Raw genomic sequence first — 11,099 nt, forward strand, 5'->3', positions numbered from 1 at the left:
GGGGGCGGCCCCGGGCGGCCCTCGGGGCCGGGGGCGGGACGGGAGCAGCGCCCGGGTGGCGGTGCGGGTACGGCCGGCCGTGCAGCCGACGCTGTCCCCGGCGGGGCCGGCCGGCGCGGCATCACCTCAGCGCTTCGCCTGTCGGCCTGAGACACGGCGCTCCCGCTGTGCCCAGCTGGCCCGAGCGGTTCAGCAGTCTCGGAGCGCGGTTGAGTCAAACACAGCACGGAAAGGCGGCAGGTGGAGCGGTGCGCACCGGAGGGAGCGCGGCCGCGGCTCTGCGCGCCCCGGTGGCCCCTGCGGCAGCCGGAGCAGCGGGAGCGGGAGGCCCCGCGGGGCCCAGCGCTGTCCCCGCAGCTGTCGGTGTGCGGGGCTCCAGCAGCGGCGGGCGGGGGAGCGCCTGGGTGCGCCCCGCTCAACTGGCCCGTCCCTGAACGTCCCTCAAGGCAGAGAAACAAAAACAGTTGGGAGGCAACAGGCGGGCGCAGCGGGGGCAGTTCCTTTCTCCGAAGGTGACACCTCGGCTCAGATGTTCTGCGGCCGTAATGTCATGGCGGATCTAAGTGTTCTCCCCACAAGCATCTACAAATCTTTGCCGTTGCTGTCACCTCCAGAGACCACAAAGGATTTCTCTCTTGCTATAGCATCTCCCTTAACAGAGGCACTAAGAGACTGCTTTTCCCCAAAACCACAACTAATACAGCAAAATAAAGAAAAATAATAAAAACTTTACATTTTTCCTCTGAGACTTTTATACAGCAGTCTTAATAGGGAGAGAGAAGCGTGAGGACACTAAGTCTCTGGGTATCAGAAGAGCCTTATGCTTCTACTAACCCAGTTTCAGTACAACTGTCAAGTCAGGGTGCAGTTTTCTTACTGCAGTCCCTCATAAACCTTTTCAGTGCAGGATGACTCAAAAAGTGAGAAAACATTTAATATTCATTTTTGCTGGTTAAACAGAAGTTATTTATAGCTAGTACTAGGACAGAAGTTACATGCAAGAGGGCTCTATTACTCTGCTGCCATTTGGACAGAAGCATCCAATTGACCCTTGCACTTTTAGATCATGTAACTTTATTTTTTTTAATAAACAAGTCGTATATCAACATCCAAGGATCTCCCTACTCAGCTTTTCTGAAGTTTTAAAAGTAACTTTTAAACTCTCTTCAGTTATGCAGCCAAACATTCTCTGTTTCAATTAGTCAGATGCACTGCTAGCTCTGATACTGACCCCACCACCAGGAGAGGTGAGCTGGGCATTTGGTAGCACAGCACTGTATTAACAGCACACTCACAGAAGTCACTAACCAAACTGACACTTTATATTACAATGCTTGTTAACTGATAGGCAGCTCACCGTGCTGCCAACAGTACAGAAAAGTCAGAAACAAAGCTGCAGTCCTTCTGCCCACCCAGCAAAACAGAGCTGGAAGATTAGAGCACTGCTGCTCCAGAAGGCCTGCATTTAAACACACTCCATAAAGAAAAAACTGCAGGAGTGCATATTTGGAAGAGGTGATGTTAGGACGGCAACCAGAGCCAAGCCACAGAGGAGTTTTTACTTGAATTAAAGAAAGAGATTTGGGGCTTAAAAAAAGGCAGGAGCAGCAGTGGTTGTATGTCTAAATCCAGAGCTATTTAGTTAATTAAAGAACCCCTCCATCCATACGAAGTATTTTCATTATGAGAAACAAAAGAGCAAGCTGATCCTCAGATTCTAGAGTGCTGAAGTAAGAAAAAAATTATATTACATCCTTGAAACAGCAGCTGGAGAGCCCATAATCCATGTCCATTGGGACCATTTGCCAATATCCCCAGTGTCAATTCAGTCAGGTGGAGAAGTTGCACATCCATGGAGTTTGCTCTGCAGCAGCCCAGACTGTTTGAAAAGTAGTTTAACAAACATAGTGGAGATTTGCAGTAAGCAGCAAGCTTCCTCACTTGGGTAGCACATGCTCACTCATTAATCTCCCATAGCCCAGAAGTGCCACCAGTTTCTGGGCTCTTAATTCATGGGTCATGAACTGCATTCTCTTTTTTCCCCTCCACATTCTTTTCTGCCATTCCAAGAGTGTAGTTTGTGGTAGGATTTAGTGAATGAGATCCTTCAGTCTTGAGGAAAATCGTGCAACAAGGAAGAGCATAGTGGAGGAATGTTACTTGTCTTCAGCCTCACTATTTACAGTATTACAATACACATGATAGTTGCTCAGAATTTAATTGTGTGTCACATGGCAGTTTATAACTATTTAATCCATCAAATTGCTAATCTGTTTTCAGATTTTTAATATCCTATTGATTAGGCTATAAATTACTGTGACAATTTTTTTCCACATTTCCCACAAGAATGCAATTTCATAGCACGTAGATGATATGCTAGACGATACCAACCCATTCTAAAACACCGGCAGAGATTAACTGTCAGTGAAATGCAGAACAAGAAAAGAACTGGATTTCAAAGGTCATAAAGACCAGCAATTAAAAAATAATTAGAACTGAAGCAATGATTCATTTATTATATCCAAGTTCAAAAAGATCAAACAGTAAATTCCAGTGTAATATTCCAGTCCTGTGTGTGAATTGTTACTCGTGGCATAAAAGGGAACGAAGTATTTTTAAGTGTCCACACCCATTATGATTGGCAAGGGAAGAAAGATTTGGAGACGGTTTGAAAAGGTTGCCCAAGGTAACTTGGCAGCTCCAGGCTTTTGTCTCAGTTTCACTGCTTGACTTACACGTCCTCCCAGAAGAAGCAAAATGTGTCCTAGGATACATTTTTAAGGACTGACCATATTTCTTACCAAAGTCTAAGATGAATTTGCATGTGAATAGGCATGAGTTTAAAGAAAAAGTATACTTATTAAAAGGGGATGGGGAGAGGTTCAAGAAACACCCAGTTTCTGCTGTCTCCTTGGCTTATTCCTGTTTATCTGTGCTCTGAGCCCTGCAGTACAATTTAGTTTTCCTGGCACAGGTCTGAAGAGTTTTTAATAGTATGTGTCTCCTTTAACTGCTGCCTCTTCCAATCAGCCTAGTTCTCTGCAGGTGTTAAGCAAAGCCTTTACAAATCACTTGCTCTTCCAGCTTAGTTTCATAGTGCTGATGTTCAGCACAAACAGCACAGATAAATTTTTGAGTTTCACTGGCAACCCAATAGCTCAGGTGGCTTCATTTCCTGGGCACCTTCATTTCCTGGAAATGTCAGACTCTACCTTGCCGTAATGGACACAGGGTTTTTTATTTGTTCTTTTTAACACAAACACTTTTTTCTAACAAGCACTCACTCTCTGGATTGGCAGACCTTAAAATTTTCCCAATAAATCCCAAAATATAATTCCTATCAGCATTATTATCAGATAACCACACAGAAGTTGTCATCTTAAAAACTTTCTACAAATGTCTGTGTCAAGATCCCTTTTTAGTTAAAGTCTGCTTGGTGGTCGGCAGAGCTGCCTGGGCACAGACAACATGCTATCACCTCATTTGGGCTCACTTGGATGGGCCTGACTTTGCTAGAGCAGGATTTGTACCATGTACATTCTGATCAGGAAAGAAACTACGACAGAGGACTTGGAATAAAGGACAAACCCATACCCTAAGATCTTCGTTCCTGTGTGAAACAATAGACAGACTGGAAAAGAACAGACCATTAACAGAGACCAATTCAAACCAGAGGCAGAGGCAGCAAAGTACAAAGGGCAAATGGAGGTGGAAGAAGAAAGTCACAGAAGATGTTCAACTTTGAGGCTAGAAATAAATGGGTTATGTGACATACTTTGGAAATTCTGTAGGACAAAAAAGTCATTAAACACTTAAAACAGAACAAGTCATTCTTCCCCCTTGGTAGATCATCAGTGATCTAGGACACAGCTGGCTGCATGCAGGCCCCCTGCTTAATATCACACAGTTTTATTAAGTCAGGCAATTCCATTGCCTACTTTTTCTATGTTTTAAACAACACTGAGCACAGGGGACACAGCGGCTGCCTAAAGCAGGAGTTGGCAGAGCCATGTCAGTAAAGAGAGAAGAGGAAAGCTTAGAAAGCTTGCCTTGTAGCTGGGTCATCACTGGAAGCATTAACCCTCTGTGTGTAAGGCTGGAGCTCTCCCAGATTCTCAGCCTTCCATTATTTCCTCATTAGTTTACCTTGCACAGAGATAGCTTGCACAGAACAGCAAACATATTGAGAAATTTACTGAGGTAGGCAATTAAGACAGTATGTGTGTCAGGTCTAATTTTTTAAAGGATGGCTAGTACCAACATTTTCACACTCGGGTGCTCCAAGTGACCCAAGTTGCTTCTAAGTTCCCAGCATGGGACACTGGAGGTATGCTGGAGTCAGGCTGTAGATCCAGTCAGTGGATGAATCTACAGCTGAAAAGTATTCTACAGGAGGGCAAGGCAAAGTGTGGGATGAAGTGGAAACAAGAAGCACCAAATGTTTTTGTCCCAGCACTGCAGGTGCAAGAGAATTCAGTGTGCAGTGGTTCTTCCCCATTCAGACCTTCAGCAAGGCACCATTCTCATCCTCACCTCCAAAACATCAAGTGAAGTGGTTAGGAGAACACATCTGCCAACTGAAGTGGCACCAGAGCACAATTGTCTGAGGCCTCTGTGCTGGTTACTGCATCAGCTGAAGTGCTGCTAGAGCTGAAAGGCAGCAGATATTATTTAAATACCTGTAATACCTTGAGTACTCCAAGGTGGAGAGATGCCCTGGAAGCAGGACTGGGTGCTCTCAGCAAAAGATACATTTGGTTTTGGATCCCTACTGGAAAATATGTCAGCTCACAAGTTATGAAGGCCTGATGATGGATTTATATAGAACAATTCTGTGTTTTTGTAGAACTATTGCATTTAATTGCAGGAATATACATATTGCTATGCAGAACTGTTCTTGTTCATTCTCATAGCACTGTAAATCTTCCTACATGTAGCATTTTGATTCCTATTGCATTACAGAGATAAAGCCTCTGGTGTGATTGTAAATACAGCTGGTGCTGCAGAGTTTGTCATTTACAGGGAAGAAAAAATTGGACTAACATTCACTAACATTTTCATCCACACCAGAATCCTCTTGAAATACATTTACAGGGGGCATAGCTCAATACAAATACATGGGTACTGTGAAAAAAGGATGAAACAAACTGCACTGGGAGGCACTTTGACAAACCATGCCTTTGTGACTGCTCAGGCAAAGGCCATCCTGCAATTCCATTTGTTCCACACACAGCGGTCCCCAGCATGCCCCAGCGCAGGGATGCGGCTGTTTCACAGGCAAGCAGCACATTGGATGGCTAAAGATAAAGGGCCATGCGGTGCCAGCAGGGTCCGGGCAGGCCTGTGGGAGGCAGATATGAGTTCTGCTGCTCTGGGTGCGTTTTGGCTGTGGCCAGCGCCCTTTTTCAGGATTCCCAAAATAGCATTTATCAAAAGCAGCAGGTTGACTCGAAACACACTGCTTCACGTAGTGACTGCAACTGTCCCTGCCAGACTCCCTCCCAGTCAGTCTCCTGAAGCTAAAGAGATTGAAAATCTAAGAAATATCAGAAAGTAGGGACTTTTTGTAGGGCATCTATCATCAAATTATACAGCAAATACTCAGCATTGCAAAAACTACCTTGAGTCACTTTTGTTGTATTGTCAGATAGCAAAACCCAAAGTTTTCATTTCACTAACAAATATATTTTGGAAACACCTCCTCCCCCTTAATACTCTGTAACTTTTTCTCAGTACATCTTGCACCATCCATTTCTAAAGATTTCCCCAAAAAACATATGGGACTATTCAATTCCCCATATTCCCCAACACCATTTATGTCTTAGCTTTCATTAAAATTTTCAAGATTGCTTCAGGTTTTCTCAGCAGTTTTGAGTCACTTGCTGGGAGGGACTACATTTCCAAAGTATTTGTTTTCTCATGAAAACTGGGTTTTGCTTATGTGCCAGAATCAGCAGACGTCTTATAAATAGCTTTGGATAGATGACAGGAAATGATGCAAGATCTCAGGCCACTCTACAGAAGACAACTGTTTGAAGTGCTGAGGAAAGAAAGACTTGCACCATTGGCTACTGCACAGGGGGAAAAATTAATGCACAGAAGCATCATTTGCTACAAAGGGTATTAGGCTTATGAAACACAAGACCTCTTATTACAACTCAAGCAAAAAGTATTTTCTTGCAATTGCACTACAATGAGAAACAAGAAAATTAATTTTTCCTTTGAAGAGGAAAAACTGACCAGAATTGTCTAAACTCGCTTTGTCTTTTACTCTTGGGGAGAAAAGACACTCTCCTTACATGCTATAAATGCCAACACACACATTGGAAATTCTCCAGGCTCTGACTGGTGCCAAACACTGGGATCGTCTTCCTACACTGGCATTTGCCTTTAGCTTCAGCAAAGTCTCTTCCAACTCAAAGTGCTTTAAATGGGCTGCAATAACAGACACCTAGAGGTTAAGCTGTGTCTATTCATCTCATCTGAAGAACTCCCTGTTACTCTTTGCAGTAGTAATACAGAATGGAACATTAACTCCTGGTGTCATTTTGTTTCTATCAGCTCCCATGAAGATAAAGCACAGTAATTTAACCCCCAATAAATGCTTTATTTGGAATAGGGGCAAACTCTCAGCATTCTTAAGTTTATGACAAAACTTTGAACAGATGTAGCCTTAACACAGAGACTCCAACCTTCTCCTGCAGTACCAAGCTGGCTCCTTTTCCTTACAGCAGGAAGCACCTCTCAGCCCACTGCCTGCCATGCTTTGGCACTGTGCATGGCTGGACAACGTGCTACACGTGGAGGGCTACTAAATTAGTGAGAAATACATGGTGTGCCTCCCCAGCAGGTGTGCTTTTCCAGTCAGTCAGTCCAGACAGGGATGCATGTAAGCCCTCTACATTCTCACGTTACAGTTCAGCATCGTGTGGGCCTCAAAGCAGGCGTAGACTGGTCTCCCTTCTGCCCAAAACTGGGCACTGGAAGAGCATCAGCATTAGGCACACAGCTCATCTGCACACCATCATGACCCTCCCCAGTGCTTTCTTCCCCAGAGACAGCATCGGGAGGCTTGCCTGGGACTCCTGCTGAGGTTTTACTTCACGAGAGAATGGCATATTTGATCCCTGTCATGACTGTACCTCAGAGGCATCCTACTTTCAGGAGAGGATGGTTTCTACCCAGGATTTTTGAGTTACCTGTTCTTCTGACAGACAGAAGAACCTAGAAGCACTCCTACCTAGGAAAGCAATAAATCATGCATGACACATTTTTTGTACTGAGTAACTCATTTTACCCATGGTCTACACTTTTGTGAGTCTGAAGAACAAACTCTTTTTTTTTTTTCTTCAGTGAAGACATAAAATCTGACTGAATCTTTGTTATATTGGAAATGTAAGATTTATTACCTCTCTTAGAGGTACAACAGTGCTGAAACTGGGTCATCCCAAACTTTTTCAGTTAAGGGCTAGACAAATGAAATCCATCTGTCCATGTATACACTGCAGGACATAAAAACAAATCGCTCTGTTGGTGGATACTAACACATACACATACACTGTGTGTGCAGGAGAGTAAGAGGGAAGGTGGGCAAGGCTGTCAGCCTTTGCAGAGCTCAATGAGAGCTCCGGTGCCAGTTGGTCCAACTGACCTTCATGACCTTAATTCTTCTCAGAAATGCCTCCATTGGACATCCCAGTGCTGGGGAAGCTCTGGGAAGCAGTCCTCAACCCAGACAGTTATCTTGTAGAGGTAAACCTTTATTGAGGGGTTATACCTAGAGGTTCTTTCATTATATAAATAGGAAGATTTACCCTGCAAGTGAACTGGAATTAGGAAAGGTAAAGAGGTAGAGAAAGCTTCTGCTCGGAAGTGCATCAGCATTCTCTTATCTCCAGCATATCTTTAAACAGTTTTCAACTGCAAATTTCAACAGTCAAAAACTGTTAAATGAAAACTTAAGAGATACCCTGTGTACCTAAAAGTTATAGTTTTTTAAAAGAAAAAGTTATTCCTTCCTCATCCTTTGTGTTATATGAAACACAAGAGAACCATTTAAGCCTCAATTAAAATAAAAGCAATTCCTGATAAATCTATTTTAGTAAACACAGTAAGTTGCTAACCATTATCTCATATTTCTTCTTATTGTTTAATCAGGACACTCCCAAAACAAAAGCAATCAAGATGACTCAAAGAAGATGAGTTCCAACCTTTGGACCAGCTCTAACTGCAATAATTCTCATGATTGCTGCAATTCAGCAGACTCCAGCATGATAGTCATGTTCACGTGTGCTCCACGACCTGCTCCAGCACTGCCCTGGGTGACAGCAGGAGCTGCTACATGGTTCCTGTGTGTAATCTGATGTCCCCAGCTCACAGCACCACAAACCAGCTGACAGAGCTTGCATCCATTATCACAGAGGTCAGGTGCACAAACCCTTTCACTCGTGTTCAATAGTGGGAGTGACAAGGCCAGGCTGCACTGTGGGAGTTCTTACCTGGCCACCCAAAGCAATCAAGAACCAGCTCAGCCACCAGACAAGAGTGAGCAAACTCTTCCTGTGTCCTGAAATGGCGGCCCAGAGGAGTGAGATTGCAGCTTACAAAGCTCTCACCTTTTTCTTGCTGTTAACTTTTCCAGGACAGCCTGTCTGTCCTTGATTTCTGTGTTGGAAAAGGTATATCCCAGAAATCAAGACAGAAGACTCAGCCCTTGCTTTCAGAGTCAAACCATACTGCCAGGGCTGGACTAGGAATCTCATTACCACTGCCCAAGCCATCCTGCTCCAAGGGCTACTCCAAGGAGGGCTTAACACTCCCAAGCCTGTCTGTCAGAGATGCTTGACAAAGACTTCACAAAGCAGCACAATATTTGTCAAAACCAAGGTGGTGATCTTCCCCTCAACCCAACAAGGGTTTTGAGATGTCAGCTGTTTATTCTCTCCTGACAGACTACCCAAGCTGGTATTTCCACAACTGCATGGACTATCTAGATACTTCCTAGAAGTAAAGTGAGATTATTATGGTTTGTGATAACATCCCTGTTTAAATAATTAAGGCAACCATCTGCTTGTAGTAAAATTGATTCAAGGACTACACGTACAATTTGCGATCAAAGTACTACCCTGAACCCCGTGTTTATCATGCCAGCTCCAAAGACGTTTGTTAGTAAACAACAGCAACGTAATCATTGCTAGGCAGCAGGGAGTCAGAGGCAGGGCTTGACCAGGCTGCTGTCAACTAAGAAATGTCAGCGAAGAACCTGTGGGGACTGCTGAAATCAAGGGAAGCAGCAGGGCGGTAATGGAAACTTTTGAACCTTTTCACGCAGAGGAACAAGAAGATTTAGCTTTCTGATTGCTGAAATGTTTCAGATAGCAGGAGAACATGGGAATATGGGCCTTCATGACAGCTAGTACACTTCTCTGACCTTGGAAGAGAGTTCCATGGGGCATGACAATCACAGTAATCAGAACAAGCTCTATCTGCTCTGATACAGCTTTACTGCAGGAGCAGATTTTCCTTTTTCTCCTCACAAGTGCTCGGTGCTCTCCTTCATTCATTGCACAAGAAAATTCTCACCTGATTACCAGCAACTGGATACCAAAAAACCAAAGCCAGAGTACTGCCCTATGTGCTATTCATCACATATTGCCCCAGTCTGAGGACAGAACCACCAGCATTTAAGGGCTCTGAAAATAACCATTAAATTAATTTCTACAATCTGCAAGACTGTCAGAATATTATCATTCCCACTGTTCTGAACTGAGTCACAAAAGAACAAGGTCAAAGTAGCCCTTAATAGCAGATTTAAGATTACTAGAACTGAATTTTGCAAGGGTTTGGTAATTTATTCCACTGTTCAGCTTTTCAACTCACTTTTCAAAGTCCTCGGTCCTGGCAGATAGTACAGATCCCCAGAGCTCTGAATTCTCAGTTGCAAGTTATTCTAGGCTTTGTCCAGTCAGTTCTGATTTTCACCAGCAGCAGAAGCCCCCGAGTATCTGAGCTTGTACACCCTGAGTACCTGTGTTTGCACCCGTCTGTGCCAGTGTCTCCACTCCCTCTCAGAGCCCATCTAGTTTCTCCAAGTCTCTCCCATTTCCTGGCTTCTATTTTCTTTTCTCCTGTCCAATTAAAACCTCATTTTTACAAGCTTTCTTTCCAAACCTGTTTCTTAAAAGTTCCCTACCTATTTGGTCCTTGTTTCTTCCACACGTGAGTCACGTAGCTGCTGGAGCCAACAGGAGCCACTAAAAGCAGTACATGGGAGGAACAGTCCACTTAAATTCAATTAAGGTGCTTAATCCCAACTTAGCCTGCAGAAACCTGTGGATGCAGTCACAGGAAAATTTCTGTTCAGGAGCTGTGTGGGCTAGAGCACACCCAGGATTCACAGCATGGGAATTTATCTGCTAACAGATCTCTCAGTCTGCAAAACCTGAGGTCTCCAGTTCGCAAACGCCAAGAAAGAAAAACCATGCATTTTTGATTCTGGATTTCAAGAGTTCCCTCCTCTTCTGAAACAGGCAAAAGTCTTTTAAAAACTTCTTTCTGTTTGCTTGTTTTTAGGTAGGGCAAAATCAGTGATCTCCTCTGCCCCGGTTCTTGTCAAATAAGCTAAACATTCCAGCAAAGTTCAGATTTGGAAATCTACCTGGCACAAAAATGTTTCCATCTGAAGAACTAGCTGTCAGCAAAGTCATGGTCTACCAAAAGAACCTTGCCCGAGCCACCAGGATGCTGCAAGTCCCAAAGTGCTGTGGTGACTCTGCTTCCCGCAGGTGCAGCCTCTCCCCAATCCCGCTCCTCTGCCGTGCACGGGAACGGGCGCGTTCACACGTTCTCCCCCAGCAGAAGGTGCACAGAGAGCTCACACGGGCTGCCTCACCTCTCCAGGGTGTACAGAAAGCTCACACGGGCTGCCTCACCTCTCCAAGGTGCACAGAGCTCACACGGGCTGCCTCACCTCTCCAGGGCGCACAGAGAGCTCACACGGGCTGCCTCACCTCTCCAGGGTGCACAGAGAGCTCACACGGGCTGCCTCACCTCTCCAGGGTGTACAGAAAGCTCACACGGGCTGCCTCACCTCTCCAGGG

General features: G+C 44.6%; 1 protein-coding gene across 1 annotated transcript in view; it reads right to left on the minus strand.

Moving 5' to 3' along the window:
• Nucleotides 1-11,099, minus strand: part of MAPK6 (mitogen-activated protein kinase 6) — a 28,648-nt gene that overhangs the window by 14,082 nt on the left and 3,467 nt on the right. The window lies entirely within an intron of this gene.

This window comes from Corvus kubaryi, unplaced genomic scaffold, assembly GCF_017639235.1.
Source record: "Corvus kubaryi isolate FWS band 111438036 unplaced genomic scaffold, C.kubaryi_AGA036_p1.0 37394, whole genome shotgun sequence".
NCBI lineage: Eukaryota > Metazoa > Chordata > Aves > Passeriformes > Corvidae > Corvus > Corvus kubaryi.